The following is a 13,624-nucleotide window of genomic DNA, read 5'->3' as shown; positions in this document are numbered from 1 at the left end:
GATAATGTTTTAAGTACTCTATCAGTAGTAGACAATATGTAGTATGCACTCATCAATTAGCATCTATTTTGTATTATATTTATGATGCAATTATCATTGACACAATATTTACTACGAATATAAACATCTAAATTACATAAATATATCAAGAGTTATGTTACACTAAATAAATAATAGTGCAGAAAATGGGGTAAATACATATCTTGCCGATTACATATAAATGCAAAAAATATTTGTTAAATTTCAATAATATAGTGATATAGAAATATCAATATTTATGCACCATCCCTCGTTATTAAGTTTTAACCAATAAAGTAGGTTTATGCTTTTATATTTATTACTATCAATACACTATTATACATCATACCTTATTTGACTATTATATATGATATTACTTTCTTCTATTAGTTACTATTTTCATATGGTTAAACATAAATATCTTGTTATAAGTACAATATGAAAGCTAGTATAATATTAAATCTGTCGAAATTGCTTCAAAATTGTTGTAAGTAAAGTATCGACTTAATAGTACTACTACTATTCATCCAGTTATTCAAAATATAAAAATTAAATGTAAATATAAATATAAATATCATTCAATGCATACAAAAATATACAACATACACAAAACAAAACAACTGAACCACATTGAAAACATAACAAAATATAAAACGGATCGACAAATCTTAATGACAAAAACTGTTTAAATTCATAATTACACTACCACCAATTGACAATTCTTCTTTTACATTGAAACTCTAAAATCCAAAATATATCCCATACATACACGCATAAAAGAATACAATATATCATGGATTCAATCACTACGATAAATATTAGATATAAATGACTAACATCAATGTAGTATCATGGAATCTGTTATAACTTTTTATACATATAAACATACTGTATGAGCTACAACGCCAAAACTTCCATCTTAATACCACGATGATAATCCAACATCTACAACCTTTCAAAACCATAGAGCTGAACATATAATCATACGAAATAATTATTAATTAGTTAAACACTCATACTATTAAACACCAACATCTTAGAATTATGACAAACAAAAATTACACAAAAAATGAAAATAATGTACATCATCAAAGTTTGAAATATCATGGTTCAATAGTAACCTTGAAAGTGATGTATGGATCTGGTAAGAGCATAAAAGTAACTATGCTCCCAATTTCCAAACCATTTTCATCATAGAAAATTCTCCAACCACTATGCAAAATTATCAAATCATCATCACATTGTGTTACTTTCATAGAAAAATATCGTAAATCACTCGTAAGAACAACTTGATGAAGTTCCCTTTCAAGTAGATGTTGTCTCCAAAATGAAAATGGTAGTTCCTACATTTGAAAAACAAAATATCAATATCATAATCAAATTAAAATTTTTAATCATACATAAAATAATTGAAACAATCAAAATATGTTAATCTAAAAGGTTTAGTTTGATAAAAAACATATTTCAGATAAACAAATATATAAAACGAAATATATTATTAACTATTAGAAACATACCTTACTCATAAATAATATTATTACTAATAAAGAGTAATGTATTATTATAGTAATAAAGAGTATCATACAACATAAAAAATAGAGAGTCAGGCGGAAGGAGCGGCGGCGAGTAGCAGCTCCGATTGGGAAGATAGAGAGAGAAGAGAGATAGGGAGAGGGAAATGGGGGCGGTAAGGTGTTGCAATCACAAATTATCATCATTAATGCAATGAACAAGCTGAGGTGGAGAGGAATAAGCCACGGTTTAGGCTGGGAAAAAATACCGAAAAAATGATATATCGCTCGTATCGTATTGAAAAATATTGAAAAATTATAGAATTTTCGGTATATCGTAATTTTTGATACGATACAGTATCGTATCGTAATTTTTTGATACGATAACGATATGAATTTCCTTGTATCGCGATATATCGTTTTATATCGATATATATTGAAACATATTGAAATTCAATACATATTGAAGTTTAAAATTATAAAAATATACAAATCCATTTAATTCATTCATATATTTAGAAAATATATATATGAAACCCTAATAAGAACACTGTTTATTTTATTGTGTTGAAGTTTTATTAATTTTTGATATTAAACCCTAACGATATTTCGATATATCGTATCGATCTTACAATATATAGAAATATCGATACGATAACGATATTGATATTATCCATATCGAAAGTTCGATATATCGAAATTCGACGATAACGATATGAAATTCTTTCATATTGATATTTTCGATACGAAACACGATACAACATTTTCAGTACGATATATCGTATCGACCCACTCCTAGCCACGGTCGACAAGCGAGTGTAATTGTCTAATATGGGCTGGTGGGATTGAGCTGACTCAGTGAGTGTGTGCAGCTAGCTAGGCATCATGAAAATTGTGTGAATGTGTGCATGAGCGCCGTGGACTGATGATCGTGGATCCGAAGCATTTTATCAGTTCTCTTTATCGTGTTGATTTTGTTATCATTTACTTATCGTGGGTTTGGCCATGAGTATATGGGTGAGAAGGCTGTTGCACTTATCCTTACGGAGGTAATAATGGTGCCATTGTTATGAAGGTGAAGTTTCTTACTAGTTTAGCTAATAAGGTCTTCGATGGTGGTGGCTTTAATGGGGCCATTCATGTTGATGCTCTACTCGAGGATGCCTTGTTGACTACTACTTCAAACTGTTAGAGTTTGTATACTAGAAATCACATTTCGAGTGATTGAATACTGTTAAAACTCTTATTTTATTTTCCAAGGAATGAAACAGATTATTTTTGTCTTAATGTTTTACATTTAATTGATGTTTATTACTCCCTCCGTCCCGGAGTATTAGACTCACTTCTTTTGGGCACATGATTTAAGGAATTAATATTTAAATAGTTAAAGTGGAGAGAGTAAAGTATGGGAGAGGGAAAAAGTAGAGGAGAGAAGAGAGAAAAAAGTAGGTGGAGAATAAAATAAGATAAATACTTTTTGCTAAAAAAGGAAATGAGTCTAATATGTTGGGACATCCCAAAAAGGAAAGTTGGTCTAATACCTTGGGACGGAGGGAGTACATGTTTAAATGTATAAGTAACTTAACAAAGTCTAAGTCTTTGTTTTAGTAGACTGGTTGTGGGCGATGTTTACTTTAAGGTAACACGGTCAGTTCTGAACAAAGAAAAAGAAGAATTTCACAACCTAGATAGGCATAGACTACCTATCGTGAAAGGTTGCAATGTCAGTCCGATTATTTCTAAGCCTTACGAAATAAGATGACATTGGTGTGGTATAGCACTGAATTGGATCTAACAGCGAGACATGTCTTTATGCTATCTACTGAAAGACGAGGTCTTGTAAATTATTGTCTCTTAATCAATGTACGTTAGCATTGAGCATACGGTATTGATTATGCACTACTTTGACTTACCAAATGGTGCGAGCTTTTCACAACCCAATAAGCCTAGTATATTGGATAGTGGTGATTAATATCTAGCAGTGCTAGGATTGCTATTATGTTGAATCGTGCGCGAGGTGAGTCTTGTTGGATAACATCCTCTAGAGGAGCTTGAAATAAGGTTTTATTATTCGGAACCTAGCTAGTTGGAGTTTGATTACTCTATGAATTATAAATAAGAATTTCTTGCTGAGTCCACTCTTGGAATTAATAAGATATTAATTAATTGAGTCCATAGCAGACATTAATTCATTAATGGATGTTTCTATCTTAAGCGCGGGAAATAAATATCAAGCAATGGAAATCCGGATTACTTATAATTTCGAATTTGGATGGGGAGTGCAATATTACTTCTGTAGTGGTTGCTCGTAATATTCCAATTAAAAGCTTATATTAAATTGGGGTGCAATTTAATTAGATAAAAGCTAATTGGAGGAGCTCATATCCAAAACCTTCCATAGATCCCTGTTTGAGCCCAATATGTAATATAAATAGGAGAATAAAGGAGACAGAAAACACACTTGTTTTACTTCAAAATTTTCGTCCCCCTCTCCATATACAAGAGGGACGATTTTTCTCTCCTCTGTGAGAAAAGGTTTTCCGTCTTCTTTATTTAAATCCTAGTATACTGGTGAGATCAGCCCACCCTGATATCAGTTTACAGTCCAGGAACCAGACATAAGATCTGTGTTTAGTACTAAAGATCTTCACGTGGAGAAGGCGCTAGCTATCTTCGATTCTTTGGAGAATCATCAAGGTAAAATAGCTAAACCGTAGAAAAGCATGTTTTAGGTTTTAATTAATTTAAAGCATGATTTATTTGAGTTATGAGAATGATACATGTGATAATTGCGCGAATAAAATTTGTCTAAATAATCGACTAAATAGATGTTGATTATCTTATTTATTTGAATTGAAATTACCGCACGCTTCCGCTTGTATGAGAGTGCAATTATGCAGAGGTACAACAAGTTGTTGGTGAATGCTTCATGGGAATTAGTGGGCAAGAGTATGATTATGGAGAGAGTATCAATTAAGTCCATGAAGGATGCTCATGCAATTTCTGTAAAGGAGTTAAGCAATTCTTTCTTGTATTTTGGTGTTGATGCAAGGGCTAGGAAGAGGATCGATTATAGTGAGGTGAAGGGAATAAAACTGGAACAGTACGCTGCTGCATTTTCAAATTACAAGACTTGTTCACAAGCAAGGAAACTTATGGAAATTGAATGTCTAGCAAATGAAATTACAGCACGCTTCCCGCACGAATAGAATTTATCTAAATAATCGACTAAATAGATCTTGATTATCTGATTTATTTGAATTGAAATTACCGCACACTTCCACTGCTAGTCCCTTCAATTGGTATCCTAGCGAGTCTTTGGCTCTGATTATTTGGATTTAAATTTTGCGAATTTCATGTATGCATGTGTTAGTGTTTTTCGAAGCATGTTCTTGTTTTCAGTTGTTAATTTTACGCATGATGAACTTAAGAACATTCGAAACAAAGAACTCAAATATTTCGAACGCGTTGATCGTGCGAGTCTCGATCACGAGATAACGATGAAAGAATATTTTTAAAGATGATTTAATTCCTAAATTAAAAGATATCATTAAAATATTTTTATGTAATGGAAATAAAATATTTTGGGAAGATTTCCCTAGATTTTAGGAATATTTAGATTATTGACTATATCTATGGAAATAAATATATTTATTTTATTCCTAGATGATATGAACAAGAATAATTTAATAGTTTTCTAATTATTGTATATCTAGAATCCTAATAAGGATAAATATGTAAGATTTCATCAAATAATAGTATATTATTCTCTTCCCAATCTTAAACAAGGATTTAATTTAAAGTTTATTTATTCATGTCAGTCAAAAATATAAATAATTTAATTATTTTAGATACATTTTATAGAAGACATGAATATGGATTAAACTTTAGTAATTAATGTATTATCCTTTAATAAGATGTTTAAAAGATAATAAAAGATTTAATTATCCAGTCAATTAAATACCAACAGAATTTAATTAAGACTTTAATTTGCACTAAGGCTAAGGATTATTAATGAAAACCATAACTTAAATATCTAAGTGATAATTACGAACTATGTTTATATATGGTCTCCAACGATTGGTACACAACTTATGAAGCTATTTTCTCAATCTTATCGCCACCCATTCTTGTGGGGACAATAATCCTAAGAAATAGCGAGTTCGTATAGGTGGACTTCTTACATGTGAATAGTATGAACTAGAAAGTAGTTTCCAATATTATCGACACCTATGCTGTGGGGACAATAATCCTAAGAAATTACAAGTTTTAGAAGTCCAAACAAAATCTCCGAGATAGTTTGGTCTTGTTAACAACTCATGAACATTGTTATGGGAGTGTGTCGTAGAAACAAGATTCTGTAATGCTACATTTGATGGTCGTGCTTAGGCAACATTTGGCGGCTATGCCGTGCTGCAGTCTCTGGACTATTCGTCGGTGTTGTGACCAGTAAAAACGTTAAAATTTTAATGCGTATTGACCTATGCTTGAGGATACAAATTTTTAATTTTACAGTTGTAAGAACTTGCAAAGTTTTATGATTAATCTCTTCAACTTCATTACATAAGTTTATGGCAAATAGTAAATATTCTGTTTTGCAGTGCAAACTAAATCGTCAGAATGCCACAGATACGCTCGGATTTTGCTTTGTTTTAAGGCTATTATTTGGTCCGTTTTTAATATCAAAGTTGCATTACATGTCCATTATTTGCATATTTTATATATTTTAGTATTTTGACATGTTTTGTGAGAAATGTGCATATTTGAGCCTAAAAAGGGAGTCAAAACGCGAAAGTTGGAAATAGCTGTATTCAATCTCAATTTTCCGGTAATCCTGAAGTCCGATTAGAGAGTTCTACACACCATTCTCTTTGTATTTAAAGAAGCTTCAAGTTGGTACCAAGATCACCTCAATCGGAGTTCTGTGGAAAAAGCTATGTCCGTTCTACCAAAGTCGCGCAAAACTGTCAAATGCAGTCCAGGTGGAAATTTGAAGAAGGAAAGAAGATATTACCATGTGAAGCCAGATCTTTTCCTTTTACTATGGGGAACGGAAATTACATCTTTCCTATTACTTGGAGGATACTTTTTACCAAATTTAAATCCCTCTCAAGCCTATATATATCCCATAACCTAATTCATAGAATTCACCCTTCCATAGCCCCCAAAAAGGGGAGCTTTCATAGCTCCTCTTCCAACCCTAATTCTTCATCACATTTTTGCCAATTACTTCATAGCATAAATGTGAGAGTTTTTCATTGTGCAAGGGGTTGGAGAAAGAAGCAAGAACATCAAGAACGACAAGGATTCAACCTACGGGTTTTATTTGCTTTAGTTTTATTCCAATTGTTTTCCCTTCAATCTATGTGTTTAGCTTATTCCATTATGTGTAACTAAACTCATAGGATTCTAGGGATGTGTTAGTAACGACTTTGGTTATACAATTCCAGTTTTCTATTTAATATCCGTTTTGTTTTTACTTTGTTTCTTCCCTAAGTAATGTTGATGCTATATGATTGAGTGACACAATTATGTATGATTTAATACAACTTGCTTCATAACTGTAAGAGAGTTCTAGCGAGTTAGGTCCACTTAGTAGACGCTACAGTTAGCTTCCCTTAAAACGACAACTGTTAATTGAGAGTGAAGACTTTTCAAGGGTCTTAGGAGCTTTTCGGAGTTACGTGTTAGGATTGACAATCCTAATGTTAGTAATCAACGTTTGCATCGCATGAGCATAAGCTAGGTGACTCGTCCTTTCAAAGAGTAAATTGTGCTAAGGTATTGTAGTTGGCATTTGTATAACCATAACTGTGAACACACATCCATGGAATTCTCTTATCTCTCATATTTTATCTTGGTGATTTAATTGCATTTAGTTGTTTGCTTTCTTTTAATTGTTTTAATTTTCAAAACTCCAAATTCTCTTGTTTCTCTAGATAGTATTTGGCGCTTAGTACATAATAGCCAGTTGCAATTATATTCTCCGTGTTCGATATCTCGATACTGACCTTTAGCTATACTATTTCTACTCTGTATACTTGCAGGTATTTATAGTGCTAAAAAAATAGTGCATCAAGTTTTTGGCGCCGTTGCCGGAGAATATTCTTAATTTAAGCTGATATTGTAGAAAGGTTGATAATACTAATTTAGAGTGTAATATTATTTAATTTTGGTTTTCTTTCTTTTGATTTTTTTAAGTACTTGAGGAGAGCAAGGAGCGCAACAATGTATGCTTTTCAATATTGGAGACAGCCGACATGGGCATACACCACCAATGATGAATCCGAGCAAAAGTGCCGTGGACTTGAATTCATATTACAAGAACTTGAAAGACACGGAGAGGAGAATCTACAACAAGGGAGAGAAGTTAGAATGGAAAATACAATGAAGTCCATGGAGAAGAAATGCAAAGAGATCAATGAAGGACTCGAAAATATTAGCAAGATGATGACTGAGGCGACACTTCCATATTTTGAAAAAAAATCAATCATTGAAGAAGAAAAGGAGGAACAGCCCAGCTCCAAATGGGAGGAACTGTTAGAAATTTGCATCATGGAGGTACAAGAAAATAGGAAGGTGACCAATCAGAGGTTGATGAATTTGGAAAGAAACACCGACTTTTTAGAGCAAGGATAGCAAGTCTTGTCGCACAAGTGGGGGAATTGGAATACAATATGGGGATTTTGGCCACTAAAATAGGGAGGAAAGAGAAACAGAATGAACCAACTGACCCTTCGTCAGCCGTTGACGCAGAGCAGCCACCAGCGGCCGCTACACCACTTTGCAGCGGTCCGCCGCTTGAAAGCCAGTCCCCAGAATCGCAGGTTCCTAGCACTGACACCATGACCATGCCTCCACATGAAGATGAAGAAGATGAGACGAACAAAACTGTGGTTAATTCTTTCAAACCCTTTCTCTCTATAATGTTAATTCCTTTAATTTCTAACAAAGCTGATTTTGGTGAAGATTCACAATTAAGTCATGCATGGAGGAAAAGTTGGACCAAATCCGAAAAATCCAAGTTCAAGCTTAGAAGTTGTCCGAAATATTTGAGGTACAGTTTGTGTGGGTTCAATCTTTTGTGTCCATTGTCACATTCTGTGTTTTCACAATCTTCTGCTGCAACACTTGATAAGCTCCATAGAGCATGGATGAGGTATAAAGTTCAATGTTGAAAGCTTTCTTGTTTTTAGTAGTTTCTAGTTTTATATTTATTTATTTATTTCGTTTTATTTTAAAATTTTCATTTTATAAAAAAAAAACATAAACTACTTTGGTATATTTTCGTTTTTCTTTAAAAAAATATTATTTCTGGAGCAAGGATGGCGGTCGCTGCGTTAATTGCGGCGGCCCGCCGAAAGAAGAGCAGTAAGGATAGACCATCCACGATGATCCGCTGAACTGCAGTCAGCGACCGCTAAAGCATGTCAGACACGAGATTTTCACATAAAGTATGTTTCTTCCTTCCTTCTTTCATTCTTTTTCTTTCTAACCCTAGCATCCACCTTCTCCCATTTCTTTAAATCCTATTTTCTCCACATTATTCACACACCCACTCTTCAAATTCACATCAGCTACTCAAATTCTTTGGATTCTACCACTTTATTCTTGTGCTCAATTGTCAACCAACGCATGGTACGTTCTTCTTATAATTTCTTAGCTTTGATCTTGAATTCTTTCATTGGATGACTTTGTTGTTGGTATATATTTTGGTAGTTTAGATTGGAGTTTGATGGGGGCTTTTGATACTTTGTTGATGAATTTGTGAGTTGGATTTATTGGAATTGTTGGGTGTGCTTGAATTAGCTTCTTTTTGTGGATGAAATTTAAACACCCCGTTGACTTGATTGTTGATACGCATAGTTCATGTTCATAGCATTGTGAGGCTATTTTATCTTGCATGACTTGTGTATATTTTTGAGCTTATATTGTTTTGCATGTTCTTGGTTTATTGTTGAAAATTCTTGCAAATTATTGGGGGATAGAGATCATGATGGGGGATGACTGTTGAATCAAGGATGATTACTTGGTCTTGCATGTGATTATTTTTACACCATGATTTGGTTTAAGTTTGGGGGATTGCCAGGTATTATGTGTTGTATCCTACTACTATTTTCTTCATTCTATGCTCACATTGCGAATTTGTAGGTACAAAGGCATCCCAAAGCAATTTCCATGATGGGGGATAATTCATGAGCTTCAAAGAACGTCAAGCTAAAGATGAAAAATAAGCGCTTGTTGGGAGGCAACCCAACCATTTATATTTAATTTTTAAGTACTTTTTTGTTTGGTTTAATTTTGTGCTTTGAAAAATTTTTCGCAGCTGACCACCGCATATGTTGCGGCGGTCTGCCACCTGCTCGCTGGAACAATCTGAATTTGTGCGGCGACCACCGGACAGGCCGCGGTGGACCGCCACCTGGGCACAGTCTCCAACGCGATTTTTTGAATTTTTTGAATTTTCGCCCCGTCAAGCCTCTACGCGAAATTTTTCAAGGTACGTTTTTTTCAGTAGTTTACTCACGTCCCAACCTACTCTACAAACTTATTTTACACTTTGTTGTAAATAAGTTTGGGGGGATGAAGTGGTGGACCGTGAGTTTAGATTTTTGTTTTAGGGTTTTAGTTTTTGTTTTAAGTTTTTGCTTTTGTTTTTCAAAACCCCGTAGGAGAATTTTATTTTCTAAAAATATGTTTTCTTGAATCCATGTCGTGAACTTAACATGAACAACTTAGAAACACGCATGCTTAGGGACACACTTTAGACCGAGTTGCCGATGATATTTAATTCCATATATGTTTAAGTGTGGCTTGACGTTTTGATTTGATGGTTTGGTGAAAAGGTGCAATAATTAGTGAATTGTTTGTTCGCGTATTTGAGCCTTAAATTCTTTCTTGTGTGATTTATCTGTATTCGTGTATATGTTTCTAGAACTTGTTCCTAGTCTGCCTAAGTTTACATAGTGTTTAAGTTGAAGAGGCGGCTTTCGCTATTTCATCACTTTTATTGATGATTACTCGAAAGTTGGATATGTTTATTTGATGCGCTTTAAGTTTTAATCTTTTGACAAGTTCAAAGAGTTTAAGGCTTATGCGGAGACGCATCATGGAAAACGTATCAAAAGCCTGCGATCTGATCGCGGAGGCGAATACCTAAGTGGCGAGTTTTTGGACTACTTATCAGTAGAGGGAATTGAATCTCAACTGACTGCGCCGGGCACACTCCAGCAGAATGGCGTAGTTAAAAGAAGGAATAGGACCTTGTTAAACATGGTCCGATCGATGATGAGTTATGCACGACTTCATATTTCTTTTTGGGGATATGCCTTGCTTTCTGCGAGGCATATATTAGATAATTTACCGTCAAAATATGTTCCTGCTACTCCATATGAGTTGTGGAATGGGCGCAAGCCCAATCTAGAGCATCTCAAGATATGGGGGTGTCCAGCTCATATTTTGGAAAAAGATCCAACTAAGCTGGACTCAAGGACAGAGCTATGTTTGTTTATAGGTTACCACAAATGTTCGAAAGCTTATTAATTCTATAGTCTCTGAGACAAGAAAGTCATTGTGAGTACTCACGCGATATTCTTAGAGGAAGACTTTGTTATGAATCATAAACCCAGAAGTGAGTTAGCTCTTGACAAACTTATTTCTGTCACAAGTTCCATTAACCAAGAAAAAATACCTATTGTACAACCAATTCCCGAAACTTCAACTTTTACTCCTAGTGTTGTAGTGCCGCATCGCAGTGGGAGGATCTCTCATGAGCCCGAAAGGTACATTGGTTTGGGAGAATCTATGGATCACTCCTCGGACAGCAATGTTCTAGACCCCTGGAATTTTGCAGAGGAGCAGACAGATGTTGATCATTGCGAATGGATAAGACCAATGGATTCGGAACTACAAGCTATGATAGACAAAGACGTCTACGATTTGTTCGTCCTACCCGAAGACTGTGCTGCCATTGGGAGCAAGTGGATATACAAACGTAAACGTGGACACGATGGACGAGTTAAAGTCTTTAAGACAAGACTAGTGGCTAAGGGGTACACCTAAAAGGAAGGTGTCGATTACGACGAGACCTTCTCTTCGGTGGCCATGCTCAAATCGATACAGATTCTATTGTCTATAGCAGCTTACATGGATTGGGATGTGTGGCAGATGGACGTTAAGACTGCGTTCTTGAACGGTAGTCTTGAGGAGACCATCTACATGGAACAACCCGAGGGTTATGCCGTGAAGGGCAAAGAGCACGTGGTATGGAAGCTTAAGAAGGCCATTTATGGCCTCAAGCAAGCATCTAGATCATGGAATCAGTGCTTGGATTCGAAAAGTGCCCCAACGAGAGCTACGTGTATAAGAAGTTTGAAATGGGGAATGTGGTGTTCTTAGTTTTATATGTAGATGACATTCTTCTAATTAGAAACAATAAAAAGATGTTGTCATCAGTACGAATGTGGTTGTCAAACCAGTTCGAGAATAAGGATATGGGAGACGCGGGACACATTCTAGGCATCAAGGTTCTTAGGGACCGTGAGAAGAGAATGTTGTGCTTATCTCAAGAACCTTACATCGACATTGTACTTAGTCGCTTTAGCATGCAAGATGCTAAGAAAGATTTCTTACCTTTTAGACATGGCATCCATCTATCTCAAGAGATGTGTCCTAAGACAACATCTGAGATAGCAGAGATGAGAAGAATACCATACGCTTCGGCGATTGGTAGTCTCATGTATGCTATGCTTTGTACAAGGCTTGATATTTTCTTTGTTGTTGGCATGGTGGCAAGATATCAGTCGAATCCGGGCCAAGGACATTGGACTGCCGTAAAGAACATACTCAAGTACCTTAAACGGACTAAGGACTATGTTCTAGCATACAAAGCAGGCGAGCTCTGTCCTTTGGGATACACTGATTCAGATTTTCAAGCTGATCAAGACTCGAGAAAATCTACTTCTGGATATGTGTTTACCTTAGGAGGTGGAGCCGTAATTTGGAAGAGTGTAAATCAGAAATGCATTGCAGACTCAACCATGTAAGCCAAATATGTGGCCGCTTCGGAGGTTGGAAAAGAGGTTGTATGGCTCAAGAACTTTCTTTTGGACTTAGGTGTGGTTACGAATCTGCCCAAGAGCATCACCATTTATTGTGACAATTCTGGTGTTGTGGCAAATTCGAAGGAACCAAGAGCTCACAAAGCGAGCAAACGCATAGAGAGGAAGTATCATATCATTAGAGATATAGTGCAAAGAGGAGACATACAAGTGGTCAAGATTGCGTAAGAGAACAACCTTGCAGATCCCTTACAAAGGCATTGGCGGTGAAACTCGTTTGAGCGTCATGTTGAAGGAATGGGAGTTCGAATCGCTCGAGAGCTCAACTCGCTTTCAGTGTAAGTGAGAGAATTGGACGTAGTGCACTTTTTTGTGTATACTCGAAAGCTCTTTTGAGTATAAGTGGGAGATTGTTAGAGTTTGTATACTAGAAATCACCTTTCAAGTGATTGAATACTGTTAATACTAGATTATGTTGTACATTTGATTAATGTTTATTACATGTTTAAATGTATAAGTAACTTAACAAAGTCTAAGTCTTTGTTTTAGTAGACCGGTGGTGGGCGACGTTTACTTTAAGGTAACACGGGCAGTTCTGAACAAAAAAAAAAAAGAATTTCACAACCTAAATAGGCTTAGACTATCTATCGTGAAAGGTTGCAATGTCAGTCCGATTATTTCTAAGCCTTACTAAAATAAGATGACGTTGGTGGGGTATAACACTGAATTGGATCTAACATCGAGACATGTCTTTATGCTATCTACTGAAAGACGAGGTCTTGTAAATTATTGTCTCTTAATCAATGTACGTTAGCATTGAGCATACGGTATTTATTATGCACTACTTTGACTTACCAAATGGTGCGGGCTTTTCGCAACCCAATAAGCCTAGTATATTGGATAGTGATGATTAATATCTAGCAGTGCTAGAATTGCTATTATGTTGAATCGTGCGCGAGGTGAGTCTTGTTGGATAACATCCTCAAGAGGAGCTTGAAATAAGGTTTTATTATTCGGAATCTAGCTAGTTGGAGT

Source organism: Salvia hispanica, chromosome 6 (genome assembly GCF_023119035.1).
Source record: "Salvia hispanica cultivar TCC Black 2014 chromosome 6, UniMelb_Shisp_WGS_1.0, whole genome shotgun sequence".
In the NCBI taxonomy this organism is placed as follows: Eukaryota; Viridiplantae; Streptophyta; class Magnoliopsida; order Lamiales; family Lamiaceae; genus Salvia; species Salvia hispanica.
This window is presented reverse-complemented; position numbering follows the sequence as displayed.